The sequence below is a fragment of the Monodon monoceros genome, unplaced genomic scaffold, assembly GCF_005190385.1.
Source record: "Monodon monoceros isolate NGI ecotype Baffin Bay Population unplaced genomic scaffold, NGI_Narwhal_1 Super_Scaffold_13, whole genome shotgun sequence".
Lineage (NCBI taxonomy): Eukaryota > Metazoa > Chordata > Mammalia > Artiodactyla > Monodontidae > Monodon > Monodon monoceros.
This window is the reverse complement of record NW_021703769.1, coordinates 78,625,471-78,644,404: the sequence shown is the minus strand read 5'-3', so window position 1 is coordinate 78,644,404 and position 18,934 is coordinate 78,625,471. Positions and strand designations below refer to the sequence as shown.

At 52.0% G+C, this 18,934-nt stretch overlaps 1 protein-coding gene across 6 annotated transcripts in view; it reads left to right on the top strand.

Moving 5' to 3' along the window:
- CUX1 (cut like homeobox 1) overlaps positions 1 to 18,934 on the top strand; it is a 372,981-nt gene that overhangs the window by 181,036 nt on the left and 173,011 nt on the right. The gene's annotated exons all lie outside the window — the stretch shown is intronic.

Here is an 18,934-nt window from a genome sequence, read left to right as displayed (position 1 = left end):
CTATACCTAGGCCTGGCCCCGTTGAGCATGCGGTAGGTGCCCGTTGGATGGGTGGGTAGAAGCAACATCCTCATTTCACAGATGAGGAGACTTAAGCCCAGAGCAGGTAAGTAAGGCACCCACCGTCACGTGGGCGATAACGGCGGGCCTGGGCTGCCTGGCCTCCCAGACCGTGTTCTCCAGTGATGGTGCTTGGGGAGTAGGGAGGTGGTGCCCTCTGCCCCTCCATCCTCTCAGTCAACTCCCTGGTCTTTGATAAGGACAGATGATGTTCATTTAGTGTAAAGCGCTTGGCAAACACAACTTCAGGCTCCCTCCCCTTCCAACCAGCCGCTCCTGTATCAGATCTGGTGCTGCATGCCTGGTCCCCGTAGGCATAAATATCCATAACTGTGTGCAGATCCTTTGGTGCAACCCAACCTGTGCCCCTTGGAGGAGTGGGGTGCGTGTTAACTGATGTCGCAGTGTCACCTGCTGACATGGCCCATGGGAGGGACCAAGCCATCATTTGGAACTTTCCTTTATACTGAAGGTCCACCGTATACATAGCACCAATGGTACTCGGAGCCTCAGTCTGGCCGTGTGAGACCCCACATGGGCTCTGATGCTGGGTTTTACTCTCTCTGTTCATTTCTTCATTCAGTAAAACCCCCGAGAGCCGACTGTGTGCAGCTCTGGGCCAAATAGGAGCTGAGGACGCAGCCGTGGATACAGTTGACAGGCACCTGTGTCCTAGTGATGGGACCCAGGAGTGATGTCAGATGGTGACAGTGCTGTGGGGGAAGTGATAGGAACGGAGAAGCGCAGACTCCTCCAGAGACGGTCCTCATGGGAGGTGACGTTGGGGGAAGACCTGCGTGATGAGAAGGGCCAGCCAAGCACGGAGCTGGGAGTGTTGGGCAGAGCGGGGAGGTGCCAAGGCCCCGAGGAGGGACAGTGCTCGGGATGAGTGGGGACCGGAAAGGAGGCCCGTGTGCGGGGGTGGGGGGGCTGGGCCGAGGGAGCGAGGAAGCCAGGCCAGAGCAGCCAGCAGGCGGTGGGTGGGCAGAGGTCTCACGGGCCACGAGATGGGAAACTGCCTTGAAAGGCTCTCGTCCAAAGACGTCTGAGTGCGGTGTAAAGCAAAGGACCGTGCACACTTGCAGGTCCGTCTGATAGATTTAATAAAAAAATAGACGAAATGGATTGAGTTGGGTAAATAGTCCATGAATTAGTTAAAAGTGACTGAGTTTCCAGGGTGCCCTGTGGCCTGGGTCTGTTGTCCTGTCACACATTTATGCGTTCAGATCTAAAGGCCATGGCTAAATAAAGCCCGGAAGTCCGAGTGCTTTACTCCCAAGGACAGTTCGCAGGGGGCTAGAGGTGCTGCGCGCCGGCCCAGGCGCTGCGGCTCGTCTGCTGTGAACTCGGGCGGCTCCTGGGCCTCTTTCTGTCTGACTCTGCGCATCTGTAAAGCGAGTGGGTGAGCCAGGGAGTCGGCAGGGGGCCCCGTGGCTCTGAAGTCCCGTGTGACTCAGTGGCCGGGTACGTGGGTTGACTATCAGCGGAACAGAAGAGGGGACATTTTCCAGCAATTACATCTGTTCCTTGAAGGAACGGTCATTCAGGGTAGCGAGTTTCCCGTTACTGGGAGTGTTCAGACAAAGGCCGGGGGACCCCCTGTCAGGGATTTTCAGCTCCTACCCAGTCTCCAAGGCCCATCCCAAACTTTGGAGCCCCCGAGTCATCTCAGGATACCCTCGCCAGAAACAAACCCTTCCCTCCTCATCTCTGGTGGGGCTTCGTTTGTATCTGTCTTGTGATTTTTGAGCCTGGAGACATTGTCTTTATTTTCTAGTTACTGGAACACAGTTTAACTAGCGCTATACTAAGCCTTACGCTTCTGAAATCTAGATGATAGGGACTGTGTGTGTTACACGTGCACACAAACGCGTACTTACGTCCCCATCATACCTGCACTCTGCAAGTACCACGTTAAGCGTTGTGGGCAGGCTGGTAGTCGAGAAAATTGGGCCAGACAGGTGGGTCCCAAAGCTGGTGCCCGGATAGCCCAACCGGCTGCCTGAGAATCACCCACACGTTTCCAGAAATACAGCTCCCTGGGCTCCTCCCTCCAAGGTTCTGATTCAGCAGACTGGGGAGGGGACCTAAGAATCTATCCTTTTACAAAGTCCCCACTGATTCTTACTCGTGGCTGATTGTAGGACCCACGGGCTAGGCTCCCCCCAAGGGCAGTTCCTCTAGGTCAAGTTCTGGTTCTGAGCGCCCGCTCAAGCACCCTTGATCCGTGTGTCAGGAGCTCCGTGATTTCGCTTTAAAATGTATTTCCAGGCGTCATGTCCTTGGCTGCTGCTCCGGCCAGGCTGGTCTATTTACCGTCACCGAACATGCCTTGTGGTTTCCTGCCTCTGCCCTTTTCCTAAAGTCACGGCCTCCGTTATTATAACCTTTTGCTCTTCCTCACCTATAAAAATCATTTCCATCCTTTAAGACCGAGCTACAAGTCTGCCTCCTTCGTTCCTTTTGCAGACCATCTCAGCCTGCTGCTAACTGTTTCCTTTCAAGGGCCTGCATCTTCTCCCCGACTGTGTATCTCCCTCTTTGCCTGACCGAGCTGGTTGAGGGAGGTATTCTCAGCTGAAGTTTCCTCCCTCTTACCTTCTCCTCGTTAGCAAAGACTCACCGAGTCCTGTGTTTGAGGCTTTGCACCAGGTTCCTAGTGACCCACAAGAAAAATAAGGTGGCCTCCCCTCCCTGGGGCCTCAAAGGCATCTGCCACTTTGAGCCCAGTGTCCCTCCCCTTTTTTTTTAAATTTTTATTTTATATTGGAGTACAGTTGATTAGCAGTGTTGTCTTAGGACTTCCCTGGTGGTGCAGTGGTTAGGAATCCACCTGCCAATGCAGGGGACATGGGTTCGAGCCCTGGTCTGGGAAGATCCCACATGCCACGGAGCAGCTAAGCCCGTGCGCCACAACTACTGAAGCCAGCACACCTAGAGCCCGTGCTCCGTGACAAGAGAAGCCACCACAATGAGAAGCCCATGCACCACAACGAAGAGTAGCCCCTGCTCACCACAACTAGAGAAAACCTGCGCGTACCAACGAAGACCCAACGCAGCCAAAAATAAAATAGATAAAATTTATTCACAAAACAAAACAATGTTGTCTTAGTTTCAGATGTACAGCAAAGTGATTCAGTTATACATATACATGTATCTATTCTTTTTCAAATTCTTTTCCCATTTAAGCTACTACAGAATATTGAGCAGAGTTCTCTGTGCTCTACAGTAGGTCCTTGTTGGTTATCTATTTTAAATATAGCAGTGTGTACATGTCAATCCCAAACTCCCAATCTGTCCCTCCCCCCTGGTAACTGTAAGTTTGTTCTCTAAGTCTGTGAGTCTGTTTCTGTTTTGTAAATAAGTTCATTTGACAGGTGAGCACAGGGCGGGCCAGGCACCCTGAGGACACGGCAGGCTCTGGCTGGAGGTCAGGGGAGGCTGCCGTCCTGACCCATTTCCAGGGGAACTTCCTTCTCAGCCAACACGACCATCTTCAGACTCTTGGGCCTTTTTACGCGCCTGGTAGTCAGGGTGAATGTGGTGGCAGTGGTGACGGTCGTGGCAGTGACGACGACCGTGTGTTTTAATTCTCTTCCTCCGAAACCCAGCGGCCTGGTGGCTGCAGCGTCTTCCTGTAGGCCCTCTCCATGATGGCTCAATTAGGGGAGCAGTAGGACTGTGGTTCAATATTCAGGCCAGCTTCCTAATTGAAAACACATTTTCTCCTGCAAAGCTGCAGCTGGTTTGGTTCTGCTCATGCAGAAAAGGATATAACCTTGCATAACATAGGAAATGAACGGTTGAGAGAGAAGCCAAATTCAATTTCATTCAGATACGTTGAGGCTAAGCCCGTGATCTATGGAAGCCGGTGAGCGAGCCGAGCGCACGTGGAGGGGGGGGGGGTGCGCTCGGCAGCCCATTCATCACGGCCGCCCGCCCGGTGCTGCCTCCGCCGCCGCCTCCGCCTGCGCCACCGCGCCCGCCGCGCCTGGGCCGTGGCTGGACCGCAGCCAAGCACTCCAGAAGTTAACCTCTTAAAGACCTGGAGCTGCTTTCTGTTGAATAAATGTAATTTTGTGGTCAGAAATAAATGCTTGTGATGGAGCCGGAGCTTTGAAAACAACAGCCCGCCAAAGCTATTACAAATTGCTCCGCGCCGGGGAAGCCAACAGCATACATGAAGATTCCGAGGGTACGGCAAATTGATTTCGGCCCAGAGCTCTGCAGCTCTTCAATAAAAGTCCTATTAAGCCATTGTATGTAATGAACAATCCAGAGCAAATCTAATATTTTCAGCAGATAATTATTTTTAACATCCTCTCGGTAACCGTCGGCAGAGTTCGTGGATGTTTACAGCGCACAGCCGCGCGCGGCAGGCCCTCCCCGGCCTTCCTTGGCTTCTCTGCCGGAGGACCCGCGTCAAGTGCCCTTGGACGCGGTGCTCCCTGAGGGTCCAACAGCAGACCCTGCTCCGGAACAAGGCCACGGAGGGCTCCGGGCTGCTCTCCCAGGGCCTGGCGCCCAGTAGTTGCCTGGGAAATGTTTGTTGAAATGAACTGAGTTGAAATGCAGAAAAGGGAGCTCAAAGAGCTCTAGAATAAGTTAGTAAGAAGATACGCTGGCAAAGCTGACTCAGAACCTGAGGCTCTAGAGATCAGAGGGTCACAGGTAATCAATTCGAGGTCCCACGTGACAGAAGAACTGGTGCCAGTGCCCAGAGGAGCCCCAGGACTTGCCCAATTGTACTTACATTCCCTGACAGCTCGGGAAAGAGGGTCTGTATCAGAGAACCCACACTGATGGAGCCACCAAAGTGATCTTGTAGCCAGCTGGGTGGGGGTCACTTCGGCAAGGGCCACCACACGCTCCTGGACCGCTCCACTGCTCTGTTTGTGGCCAAGCTGTGACACTGTTCATGCTGAGTTATGTCATTCTCCCAGACCATGAGCTTCTGGAGGACAGGGTCTACTCATTCATTCTTTCATTCAGTGAGTGTTTACTGAACATCTACTGTGTGCCAGACTAGACCCGAACTAGACCCTAGTATGTGGTTTTAGGTAATTAACTCAGATGCGGCTTTCATGGAGCTTAACAGTTGAGCAGGATCTGTATCCCCACATGGCACAGTGCTTGGCACATAGTAGCCCCTCCGGAAACAATGGATGGATGGGGATGGATGGATGAATGGCTGGATGGAGAGATGGGCAGGCATGTAGATGGGTGTGTGGGTAGATGGATGGATGGATGAATGGATGGGCATGTAGATGGTTGGGTAGGGGTGGGTGGACGGATCGGGGTGAATGGCTGGTTGGGTGGATGGATGGATGGATGGATGACTGGACAAGTAGATGGATGGGCAGGGAGGTGGACTGGTGGATGGGTGAGGATGGATGAATGGCTGGTTGAATGGATGGATAGATGGAGAGTTAACACCCCTGGTGTATAAATCAAAAGCAGTCCCTGTTGATTAAAAAATGGCTCCGTTCTGTGTGTTTACATTCCCAGCCCCACTCAGGAAATCACGTGATACCAGGAGGCAGTTGTGACGTGAAGGTTAAAAGCACTGGACCTAGAGTTAGAAGGCCTAGGCTTGAGGCCTGACTTGCCAGTGACCTTGACCTTCACCAAGTCAGCTGATCTCGCTCAGTGCCTGTTTCCTCGCGTAATAAACGTGACGCATCGGGGGCAACAGATTCCAGTGAGGATGCGAAGCAGCGTTCGTCCGTGAGAGCAGACTGACTCTAACAGCTTTTCTCCTGGACTAAAATTATCCAGCTTGTAACATTTGGTCATATAATATTTTTTTGAATACCGTGGAATTTAAATTATTAGGGTATTTTATTTTCTGCAGATCTCCCTCCCCTTGGAAAAACTCAATCTGGATGTTAATTAGGTTTTACTAATGCTCCATCAATTTAACGCAGTAATTCCTTAAATGACACCAAGGACCAGATGGTCGAAAGAAGGACTGTGAACCTATGTGCGTGACTTGGGGTGGGGGAGCACGGGGACACCGATAATAGCCCAGGGAAGTTCTGTTGCTTGAACGTGGGTCATTCCACGTTCCACTTCTCCCAAATCTTCAGACTGTGCCCCCGCTCTCTTTGCCAGTAATTATTTGCGTAGCATTTTGCTTCTACAAATCACCATCTCCATGATCTCACGAAGCCTTCCCCCCACCCCACCCTGTTCAGGGGACATTATCGCCACCCAGAGTGAGTGAGTGAGTGGGTGGGAGGGCAGGAGTGCGAGGAGTGGAGTGGGTTCCTGGGGGGAGGTCTGCGCCCCCAGCTCCAGGCTCTCGGCTCTCCTCGCCTCTTGCCGCCTCCTGGTCCCGTCCTGGGCTCTGTGGCTCCCTCGTGCCTGTGATCCTCAGGGAGCCCCTGCAGCTACTGGTTCAGATCCCACCCTGCCCCCTACTACCCTGGGGCCCTCAAGCCCCATTCATCCTCAGGCCTGAGACCGGGGCTGTCTGGGGACTTGGGAGGGCAAGTGTGGGACGCAGGGCCAGGCATTGTCCCAGGGCAGACCTCTGAGTGAGCGTTCTCTTGAGAAGCAGCAGACGAGCATCACTGCCCTGGGAGCAGTCGTGCCCCGCGGGACACGCAGGGCTCAGAGGCCCAGCTGGGAGCAGCTCCTGGCGTCCCCATCCGGGGCTGCACTGTGGGCTGACACCTCTAGGGGTGTGGCAGCCTACTCGGGGTACTGGACACACGCACTGCTCCTTCCTGCTCCCCCTGGCTTCTCTCCTGTGTGACCACCCGCCCCTCTGGCACCTCCTCTCCAGGGAGACAGCTTGGAGTAGCAGAGAAAACCAAACAGACACGTCCCAGATTTTGAAATTAGACAGATCTGGATGTGAGTCCTGACATCACCTTTTACCAGGGTGACCTTGAATGAGTCATTTTAGCTTCTCCGTGTCTCATCCTTAGAACGGAAAATCCACCCTGCAGAGCAGAGACGGTGTGTGTATGTGTATGTATTTAAAGATCATGGCATAAAGCAGGGCTGGAAAAGTGGAAGTTCTAGTTATTGATCACAGAATCTTCCAGTTCCTTCGCCCTCTTAAATTCCCCCGGGAATCAGTCCCAGCTCCCGGGGCCTCTCACCGCACGCCTGCCCCGTCCCTGGTGAGGTTACCCTCTTCCTGGGCTGTGCTGCCACCTGCCAAGTTCTCCTTGCCTCCTGGGGCGTGGCCTTCCGGTCCAGAGCAAGCTCGTCACTTCCCGGTTGACAGCCTCTGGGACTCCGGTACCTTTCTGGATAAAGTTTCCCGCCCCCACCCCCACCCCCTGCTTAGCCCCCAGGCCCTCCCACTCCACCCCAGCCCCCAGCTAGGCACCAGGCACAGCAGATCCTGCACTTCAAACAGGCCACTCTGTGTTTGCACAGGCTCCCCTTGCCCCAAAGCCCTGCCCCTCCCACCACGAAGGAAGCTGACCTAAAGTGTGCAAAAACACGAGATGCAGAACAGTATCTATAATATCCTACTGTGTGCGTGTGTGTGTGTTTTAAGGGAGACAATGTGTGTATAAAGATGCTTGTAAACGCATAAGATATTTCTGGAAAGATACTCAAGTGAGTCTTTGCCTCCCGACCAGGCAGCTGAGTGACAGGTGGACGTGGATGTGAAGGAGACCTACTTTTCACTGTATATTTATACTTTTGTTTTTGTCTCTCTTTTCTTTTTTGCAGTTAAATGGGTTTTATTATATTCACACAATTGTGCAGCCGTCACCACAGTCCAATTCCAGAACATTTTCATCACCTCAAAAAGAAAGCCCATACCCATTAGCTGTCACTCCCCATTCACTCCACCCCCAGCCCCTGGCAACCACTGATTACCATTCTCGACATTTCACGTAAATGAGATCATTCAACATGTGGTCTTTTGTGACTGGATTCTTTCACTTAGCATGTTTTCAAGATTCATCCATGCTGTAGCATGTATCAGTACTTTTATTCCTCTTTATGGCTGAATAATATTCCATTGTGTGGCTGTAACACATTTTATTTATCCATTATCAGTTGATGGCCAGTTGGGCTTTTTCTGCCCTTTGGCTCTTTTGAATAATGCTGCTAAGAACATTCATATACAAGTTTTTTCATAGATACACATTTTCATTTTGGGGGGGTATGTACCTAGGAATGGAATAGGTTTAACGTTTTGAGGAACTGCCAGACTGTTTTCCAGTGTGGGTCATTTTACATTTCCATCAGCAGTGTGTGAGGGTTCCAGTTTCTCTACATCCTCTCTAATGCTTATTAACTGTCTTTTTTATTATAGCCATCCTAGCGGGTGTGCAGTGGTATCTCACGGTGGTTTTAATTTACGTGTCCCTAATGACTAGTGATATTGACTATCTTTTCATGTGCTTATAGGACATTTGTGTATCTTTGGAGAAATATGTATTCAGAACCTTTGTCCCTTTTTAAATTCAGCTTGTCTTTTTGTTGTTGAGTTGTAAGAAGTCTTTTTGTATTCGGTTACTAATCCCTTACCGGGTGTATGATTTGCAAAAAGTTTCTCCCATTCTGTGGGTTGTCTTTTCATTTTCTTGATAGTGTCCTTTGAAGCACAATAGTTTTAAATTTGGTAAAACCCAATTTATCCATTTTTCACTTGTCGTTTGTGCTTTTGGTGTCATAGCTAAGGTCATGAAGATTTACACCTGTGTTTCCCTTTTAGAGTTTTGTAGTTTTAGCTTTTACATTTTGGTCTTTGATTCATCTTGAGTTCATTTTTGTCTACAGTGTGAGATTGGGGTCCAACTTCGTTCTTTTGCACATAGATAACCACATGTCCCACTACCATCTGTTCAAAGACTCTTCTTTCCCCGCTGTTCTTTCTCCCTTGTCAAAAATCAGTTGGCCATAACGTCAGGGTTTACTTCTTGACTCTCTACTCTATTCCATTGTTCTGTACGTCTGTCCTTAAGCCAGTGCCACACAGTCTTGGTTAATGTAGCTTTGTAGTAAGTTTTGAGATTGGTGTAAGTCTTCCAACTTTGTTTCTCTTTTTCAAGATTGTTTTGGCTTTTCCATATGAACCTTAGGAATGGCTTGTCTTATTCTTCAGTGAAGCCAGCTGGGATTTTGATAGGCATTGCACTGTACCTGTGGACCGATTTGGGACTTTTGCCATCTTAACGATATTAAGCCTTCCAATCCACGAACGTTTCTTAATTTCACTTCCAGCTTGTCTTTGGCTAGTGTATGTAGAAAGACAGTTGGTTTTCGTATATTGATCTTGTCTTGTGCAGCCTTGCTGAACACTATATATGTTTTTATACCTAAACTTTTTTTTTTTTTTTTTACTATATACCTATCATCTGTTCACAAAATAGTGTTTTTAAAATCTCGGGTAGGCGTTCGTCCTCCGGGAAGCCTCTCCACAGCCCTGCTGCGATTTGCCTATGGGGGGTAGCGGGGGGCGGCACCCTCCACCCTGTGTCCTCTGGGGGCAGAAGTGGAGGCTGTGGCCCCAGGGGCTAGGCTAGCACACCTCCTGGCACGGTTTAGCCACTCCTTGAACGATTGTGTCGACAGAGTGAAGGGATGCACAGACTAGTGGGCCACAGTCCTCCTCTGAAGCGCTGTGCTGTTTGCAGAGGTTTTCCTGCTGTGTTAAGCTGTGATCTGCCTTCCTGTAACTTCTACCTGTTGATTCTGGTTTGTGCTCCAGGGGGAGAGCAGCCGGCTAATCCTTCTTCCCCACAACAGCCCTTCAGGTATATGTCGACAGCCAGGATGTCAGACGTACGTGAAAGGACGTGGTAAACTGTGAAGGAAGAATGACATGCTCGCAGCTGTTTTATTGTCTTTACTACTCCCTTGCTGTCGCCTCTGCCACAGGTCTTCTCTGTGGTCCCACGTCCCCACTCACTCTTCGTGGCACTCTCTTCTGGAATTCTCCAGGCTTATTCTCTTAGGAGCTTTGGGGTTGGGGGCATAGTTAAGGAATATGTCGTCAGTTTATATAAGACGTGATTTTGTGTCATTATCCAGGTCTACACTGCACTGGCTTTACAACCAGAACTGTCCTCTGGGCTTTGTGCCCCCTGCGCTGAGCAGCGTAGGGATTTGCAACAAGTCCTGTTCAGTTCTCTGCGACGGGGAGTATCTCCAGCGTGATTCTTCCTCCCTGCACTCTGTGTGCGGGTTGGGAGTCATGAGGGAACGTGACCTTGCGAACCAAAGCTGGTGGTGGCAGCCGGGCTCCCACTCCCGTTTCCAATCTCTCTTCTCTACACATCACTCCAGAGGTGGCCAGGGGGCCGGAAGAGGGTCCCCTCCCCTCTGGCGTCCTCTCTCGTCTCCCCATAGAGCACTCACGGCAGTAGCAGGACCGGTACTTGCCAAGCATTAAGCAGATGTGCACTTAGAGGAGAATTACTGGGCTCTCGGCTACTGCGATCCTCTTTCAGAAAATATGTTCCTCTCTTACGTGGCCGGGTTCAGTTAAAATTAGAACTCGGAAGCTGTGGCTGCGTCCGCTTCTGCTTTGGACAGGACCTTGGTCAGCCTCATGCCTTCTGGAATTCCACGTGGCTCTTCACATCATGTCTTGCTCTGGAAGGAATTCTGCAGCCAGACGTAGAGACAAAACTGTCCTCTCTTTTCCCTGCAGCTCTCGCTGCTCCTCACCGGCCCATCGTCCAGCATTGCACATCGATTTGAAAATTCCGTTAATGGTCTGTGTTTATTTCTAAATCATTAGCTTGTAAGTTCCCAGGGTGTAGGCTTACGGATTGTTCCTGAGTGTGCCATTGCTACCGTGGCATCTTAAATGTTGTTTAAGTGTCTCTGTCCTCCAAAACCTTAAGCATTTTGGCTTCCTGCTCAGTTTGAGGGGGGGACGGGCTGTGGTGTAGTGGGAAGAGTGCTGATTTGGATTTATTCAGGAAGGCAGAGATGTTTACTCACCTGCTGCAAGCTCCCGACCATACCAGACACTCACATTTTATTTCACAACTCAGCAATTCACTAAACAGATGAAGAGACAGAGGCATAAATAGTTTAAGTAACCCGCCTCCAGATCCTCCAGTAACCAGCACCAGGGCTGGATTCAAACCCAAGTCTGCGTTCCTTCAAAGCACGCATTCTTTCCCCCGGCCGTGCAGCCCCCAGCCTCAGCGCTGTGCTGGGGTGTCATCATGTGGGGAGGAGGGGTTGCTTGGGGACCTGGTTCTGAGTGACTTGGTCGGTTTCTGCATCTGAGAAGTGGCGCTGCCAGCACAGCGGCCCCATCACCATTGCACAGCACAAGGGTTCTCCCCATCTTGCAGACAAACGGAGGCACCAAGAGGTTGACTTGGGTTGAGGTAGCGTACCTCTGTTAGCGCTGGAGCCGGGGCTCGGCCCTGCCCTTCGGGCGCCGTATCCAGGTCCTGGCCCAGGTGCCTCTGCCCTGCCTGCCACCTGCATGGCATGGCCAGACGCCGCCCTGAAAGAATGAGCCATTTCCATTTCAAAATATGCTGCACTGGGCAGACTTCAAGACCCGTCATTCTGTTTGGTATCTTTTTGGTGATCCCTGGGCCCTTGCACCAAGTCCACGCCGTTGTCCGTCTGTGCTGCACAGCTGGTATGACAGGGCTCTCTGTGTGTGGCCGGGGCGGTGGGGGGTGGGTGTGTGGCCCAGCTGGGCTGTGCCCGGCGTCCACAGCGCTCCGCTCAGGGTACCCGGTGAACAGCGTCCCTTTCACCACGAGCTGGGTGAGCAACAGGCGTGACCCCCAGACTCAGGCCACCCCCGGGGAGATGCTAGAGTCACCGGCCCGCAAGCAGAGCCTCTGCGTTTACAGCCGCCGCCGCCGCAGGGCTCCGTCCCTCCCAAGAGCTGGGCCCACTTGCAGGCACTCTGCACACGTTTCTTTAACACTTACAAAAAGCCCATGAGGAGGTCTAATTTTCTCCGTTTTAGAGACGACATCCCCTGGCTGGTTCCTCTCCACCCGCAAGGCCCCTACCTGCCCTCCCCTCCACTGACGCCGCCTGCCTAGGGTCCTCTAGTTCTGACAAGGGCAGTTGGCTCCCCTAAACCAGATCAGAGCTGGACTCTCATGACTCCCCTCTTCTTGGACTAAAGTGCGGTGGATAGTAACAGCCTTCTTGAAGCTCTCGATGGTAGGAAACTACCTTCTCCACCCTGAGCTTCCACAGTCATCGATGCTGCAGGAGTCACCAGTGAGTTTCGAGGAATCCCCTGGCCTGGGCAGCCTGGAATCTACCCTCGTTCATTCACAGACACGCCCCCAGGCGGTCTCCTGTGTTAGTCAGGACCTGGGTGCCGGGAGTCAAGAGACGAAGGTGACGCTGGCCTGGCCTGGGACAGACCACAGGGTGGTGGAAAGGAAGCTTCCAGATGGGAGGCATCGTCGCTCGGTGCGGGAAGTGGGCAGAGAGGGATTCACAGCAAGCTCGGGTGGCACAAGGGCCAGGCGACCAGCAGTGTCTGGGGAAGTCGGGAGGACCCCCCAGGGGAGGTGTCACGTAGGCCAACCCATGAAGGGAGAACTGGGTCCCCCGTGCCTGGGGTGAAGACCGTTCCAGGTGGAGGACCTGGTGTATGAAGACTGGAGGGTTAAGGAGCAGGGCATTGGCGGGCGGGCGAGGCCTGGTGTGGAGAAGCATGGGCAGTGGTGGGATTTGGTGGGAGGTGAAGTTGGCAACGTAAACAAGGGCCGTGTTGGGAAGGGTTCTGGAAGCTCAGCCCAAGGGGTGTGGATTGTAGTCGGGGAGCCAGGAGAAGCCGTTAGGGCAGGGTGGCTGCGTGTTCCTTCTGAGCTCTGGGACGATGACCCAAGGCCACCGCGGAGGACGCCTCACGCTCCATGGCAAGGAGAGGCCGCCATCGGGGAGATCCTCTGAGTACTGGTCTGCAGTGTCCAAACTGGAAGTCACGGAGTGGGGACTTCAGTTAAGGCTTTCCCTCCATCAAAGGAGGGAAAGAGACTTTAATTCTGAAATTGATTTCTGAGGCCAGGTGAGCAGGACTTCTTGACTGATCAGTGGTCGAGGCTGGAAGAGGAAGATCTACACATCTGTCAGTATCACACTATTTGATCCTTTTCTCAGTTCTAAACAAAACATCTTCCAGTTAAAATTCAGGCTTGTAGGGCTTCCCTGGTGGCGCAGTGGTTGAGAGTCCGCCTGCCGATGCAGGGGACTCAGGTTCGTGCCCCGGTTCCGGGAAGATCCCACATGCCGCGGAGCGGCTGGGCCCGTGAGCCGTGGCCGCTGAGCCTGCGCGTCCGGAGCCTGTGCTCCGCAGCGGGAGAGGCCACAACAGTGAGAGGCCTGCGTACCGCAAAGAAGAAAAAAAAAATTCAGGCTTGTATTTGATCTCCCCACATTTCCTTCCTCTGCAGAGAACTGGAGAGTCCTACTGAAAATTCAAGTAACAAACCCCAGAGCCTCAAACCCATTCATGTTCTGAGTCATAGGTGGGTGGGGGAGTTTCTGCAGGGTATGTCCTTTAAGACATAGGTAAGCCCCTGAAACGTTGCAGCAACCCTCTGGAAATGCTGTGTAAGAGGCGGTCTTAACAGGCTAATTCTTTTAAAAGTGGTGATTTCTTTCATACCAAAACTAATGCTTTGTGAATTCTCCTTTAACCCCCTGAAATGTTGATGCTTAATTTAGTTGATATTTGTATGCTGTTTCTCCTCCTATATACAGCATGGGTCAGTAATTATCACCAACACTGCAAACCAGCTTGTGACTAGCTCTGCACTGTTGTCACATCTTCTGTCTCATTCGATTCTCTTAGGGTTCCTACAAGGCAGGTATTCTCATCAGTACCTTTTCCTAGACACATAGAAAATGAAATTCATAGAGGCATAGGGTATGTAGCTGGCCCAGTATTTATTCCAAACTGCATGATAGAGCCACGTCTTAAATCCATTGTCCTGATTTTAAATCCTGTGCCCTTTCTCCCTTGATCACATACCATCTTCACCCCTGCCCTGCCCCTGGCAAAGATAAACAGTCAAGCTTCACAGGAGACAAAGAGAAATCCTTTGGCCCTCACGATATTGGTCGTTTATTCCTTATTTTTACTTTGTGCTGTCATCTTAGAGACGTGATCACCTGTTAGGACTTGGCATAGGCCGCTTTGCTGGATCGCTCTGCAGTAACAAGCAACCCTAGATCTCAGCGGCTAATGGCAACAAGAGACGATTTCTCATTCATGCTACACGTGGGCTGTGGGTTGGCGGGATGGCTCTGGAACCATGTGTTGTCTTTACTCAGAGATCCCAGGGGAAGAAGCGGCTTCTCTAAGGTCGCGCTATTCTCACGGCAGAGAAAGAGAGCGCACCGGAGCTGAACCACACACACACTCTTAAATCTACGCTCAAAGTGTGTGGCACCACCACTTAACATTCCACGTGGTCAAGTCTGCCACCCGTGGGCCGGGAAGCCCCCCACAGGTCACGTGGCAGTGGGCAGAGACGTGCGATGCCCCCACAGGGAGGGTGGACAGTGAGGAGGGCGGTGACTCGCACTGCACACAACGCCCCAAGCCCCACAGCACAGTTCTGCTGGCTCCCAGGTGGTCGGGTGCTCCCTCACCCCTTCTAAATCTCGGGGGTCTTGCAGTCGATTTCCATGAACTTGGCCTCTAACCCTGGTCTCTGACTTTTCATCCTGTTGGAAGCAAATATTGATTGAGATTTGGAATAAGATAACCTTTCCGTAGACCTTTCTCTTGAATTTTCATCCTTATTACAGAAGAACCAAACTCCGCATTATAAAAGTGATGCTGTTGAAAGGGTAACTGTTGGATCCAGGAAACTCACGACAGAAGCACTGGGCCTCTCTGTAGAGTGGGGACACGGAGCTCCCTGCAGGAGGCTGGCCAGGGCTCGCCAGGCATGCGCGGTGGGGAAGGAGGCCTCCCATGCGCTGGCTTCAGCCAAGCCGCCGTCATCATAGGAGCACGTGAAACACACGCCGAAAATCAAAGAACTCTACGTGTTGAGCATTTTCATAAAGACTTAAAACTACATCCCTTAACCATTCGATCACTTCTGCGGGTAAAACAGTTGACCAATTTAGGTAAATTTTCATTCACACAACAGAGATGCATTAAACACCTACTACGTACTGGTCGTCGGGAGGAAAGCCTAGGGTGGGCTCTCAAGGAATCTAAGATCTCCCAACGGAGCCTTGTCTGCAGTCCTGGACCTTCCGGGCAATCCCATACGGTGACGGGAGTGGCCGGCAGCCCAGAGATGGATCAACTGAGCCTGGAGGATCAGAGGAACATTCCAAGGAGGCGCCTTCCAGGCTGCGGGGAAATCGCTTTCGTGTATTCAGGGAACAGGGAGTAGCCGGGCGTGGCTGAAGTGTGAGGCGTGGCAGGAGGTGAGGTCGATCCCCGGAGCAGAACAGGTTTTACCCAGGGCCTGAGCGCCGTCAGAGCTTCTCCAGATCTGTCCCGGCTCCGCCGCCGGCAGCCCCTCTGTCCTTTGCCGCCCCTCACAGTGGCCTTGCGGGTCTGGGGATGGTAGAAAGGATCTCTCCCTCGGGTTATCTTTGCACATTAAGCAGCCAGAATGTTCTAACCTAGGATCCGACTTTCAACCACCTGTGCCTGAGACCTCACCCCAAACCTCTTCTCATTCACGAACCTCTCCCCTCGTGTGAGGGGGTGCCGTGCCGAGTCCTGGCTCCAAGGCGGGCGCAGAGGGCGTGAGGATGAAGATGACCCCGTCTCTCTCCTCCCTCACTGAAGGATAAGGAGGACAGACAGGGCTCTACTTCCCTGCGCCAGGCACTCAGTGCTTCACCTGCCCAGCCCCGGACCGTGCAAGGCCGGCCAGCCTGGCCCCAGGGGAACCCGGCACACGCATCCTGGGGCCAGTGAGACCTGCACTGGCTCTGGAAGCATGGCTAGGCCTTCTAGGGAAGGTCCACCCCAGCAAAGGGGGGGCTGGGAAGGGGAGAGGACAGGCCAAAACTCAGAGCCCGAGGCCTGTTCTTGGGCAAGGGCAGAGGCCGTGGGGGGAGTCAAAAGAGTGAGCGAGCAGAGAGCCTCAGAATCACCAGAATCAACAAATTCTTCCGGGTTTGGAAACCTTAGAAGGAGGCTCGGGAGACTTCACCAAGGAGCAACTCACCCACGCGTGGAGTTCTCGTCAGCTCTCTTAAGAAACCTCAGTCCAGTTGCCTAATGAGTTAATAAACTCAGCAACCTGGCCTTGTTCTCTCAGGACTGGGTTGAACGTTCTTGCGTCTGTGGAAAGGGGACGGGAAGACGACGCAGATTCATGGTTCCCGTGCTAATTTGCTAGAGCTGCCGTAACCAAGTACCGCACACTGAGCAGCTCAAACGGCAGGTGTTTACTTCTCACAGTCTGGAGACCAGAAGGCCAGGGTCAAGGCGTCGGCAGGGCTGGTTCCTTCTGAGGAGTGTGAGGGGCTTAGAGGCCCCTCCAGGCCCCTCCCCTGGCTTCTGAAGGTTTGCTGGCCATCTCTGGCGTTCCTTGGTTTGTAGGTGCATCACCCCAATCCCCGCCTTCACGTTCACATGGGGTTCTCCTGTGTGTGTGACTGTCTCTCTGTCCAAATTTCCCCTTTTTAGAAGGACAGGTCCTGTTGGATTAGGGCTCCCCTTAAGGACCTCATCTTAACTTGGTCATCTGCCAAGACCCCATTTCCAAATAAAGCCACATTCACAGGTACTGAGGGTTAGGACTTTCAGGGCAGGGGCACAGTGCAATCTGTAATGGTCTCAAGTGTGTTGTGTAGATTGCCGATCCCACGTCCCCCCTCGACAACCCATAAGGGAGAGAGAAGACAGTGTTCAGGATCCTTCCAGATCCCCTCCTCTGCCCACTCTAGAGGCAGCCGCCTTTGTGGGCTCAGAACCCCTAGGAAGCGGGGGGCCCTCCCTAGGCAGATCCGGAGCCGAGCAGAGAACCCTCTGGGTGTTGAGAGGCGCAGAGAGCCACCAGGGCCTCTGTCCTGCTTCCTGGGCAGACTGCTGCCCGTGGCACCTCTCTTAGGAGGTGGCAGAAAGGCCCGGAGCGCAGGGAAAGCTCCGGACGTCTGGAAAGGCAACTCCAAATATCCAGTTTTACGCGCAACATCTATGTAGGTGGTGGTTAGGTACAGCTGAAATAATGCTATTAAGACATTTTCCAAATTTTGTAGTAGACATTTGGAAAGACTTTATATGTTCATGAAAGCACAGTACAAAATTTTCCATATGGTTTGATTTCAAATATACACGCAGACATTTGTGACAGCTTTATTGAGATGTAACTCACATACCGTGTAATTCACCCATTTGAACTCAGCAGTTCATTGACTTTTACTACAGTCCCGATCAATTGTAGAGCTTTTCATCACCCCAGAAAGAAACCCACACCCCTTAGCCGTCATCCTCCCGGTCCCCAACTCTAGACAACCACTAATCTACTGTCTCTATAGTTTGCCTACACGCCTACATTTCATTCAGAATTAAAGGGAACTACAGACAGAAGCATGACTTCCACTGGTGAATGGCAGGATTATGGTATTAATTTTCTCTTTATTTTTTGATATATTTCTAATTGTACAATGAGCATGAACTGCTAAGAATCAGAGGGGAAAAGAAAAAAACATTTAAAAAATAGAGAGCCATCTTACCGTTTTTAAGTAGTCCTTGTGGATTATTCAGAAAACATGCCTAAATCAAAAGCTTATTTTATCGGGGGGTGGGGGGAACGTGGCAGAGTTCTCGGCGACTGACTTCAAGTAGGAATTTTCCAGCACAACTTGGTAGAAGTTGGAAATGCATGCGTTGCCCTTTTTTGCTCTGTATTGGGTTTCCTGAGACCTGCCCTGCTCCCCTTCCCACAGCCTTTGTGTCCCCCTCCACAGGGTCTTCCCGTCCTTAATCAGGTGACCTCTCTCAGCCCTTAACAAATTGTTGGTTGGCTCAGGTGAGAGGCCCTGTAATTACGCCACTTCCTTTTGCCTCTTTATTAACGTTGGAGACAGAGTATAATTCTGTGAGGGGACAGAGGAATATGTAATTTAGTGTCCTTTTCCTGAGCCAATGTGAACTCCGTGCATGTAGCATCTTGCACGCTTCAGGGGTAAGAAGTGATCCGTTGTCTCGGCACGCATGTTATGGGAGCAAAATACATACTGAGTCCATCCAACCACAGAAGCCTCTTTGGATGTGTGTCCAGCTTGCTTGGGACGCGTCACCTTTCTCTGACGAAGAGACTTTTCACTGGAGGGAAACCAGCTCAGCTGGGTTTGTTTATGAGACACACTGATCCTGGCCACCGTCACAGGAACTCGCCGTTGCCGAAGGTAGAAACCTGGGCACCGTCCTTAACTCACCTGGACCCTCCATGTCTCACATCAGCTCAGCTGGACCTAATCTCTCTGCCTGGCCTCCTTCCCTCAGTCCCCAGCGCCACTGCCCTGCACATTCTCACCAGGGCAGCGGCAACAACCTAGGAACGGTCACCTCCTTCCTGGCCCCTCCTGTCCTCCTTCCACTCTGACTCAGGCCCAGACGGTGAAGGTCATCCTCCCCCACCTGCACCGACCCCCTCACCTGTCCAGTCTCACACCCATGTATCCATGTCCACCCCCCCTCCCCCGAGCAGCCCCACATTCCCTGGGGTTACAGCCCGATCCACAGTTCTTAATCTGGATTCTATGAACAGAACACATGTGGACACGTGAGTGTCCTAAAGTAGAGTGTGTAACCCTGTGTGTGTGTGTTTCTAGGAGAGGGTCCTCAGCTTTCATAAAATTCTTTTTTTTTTTAAATTTATTTTACTTTAATTGTTGGCTGCTTTGGGTCTCCATTGCTGCATGCGGGCTTTCTCTAGTTGCGGTTTGTGGGGGCCACTGTTTG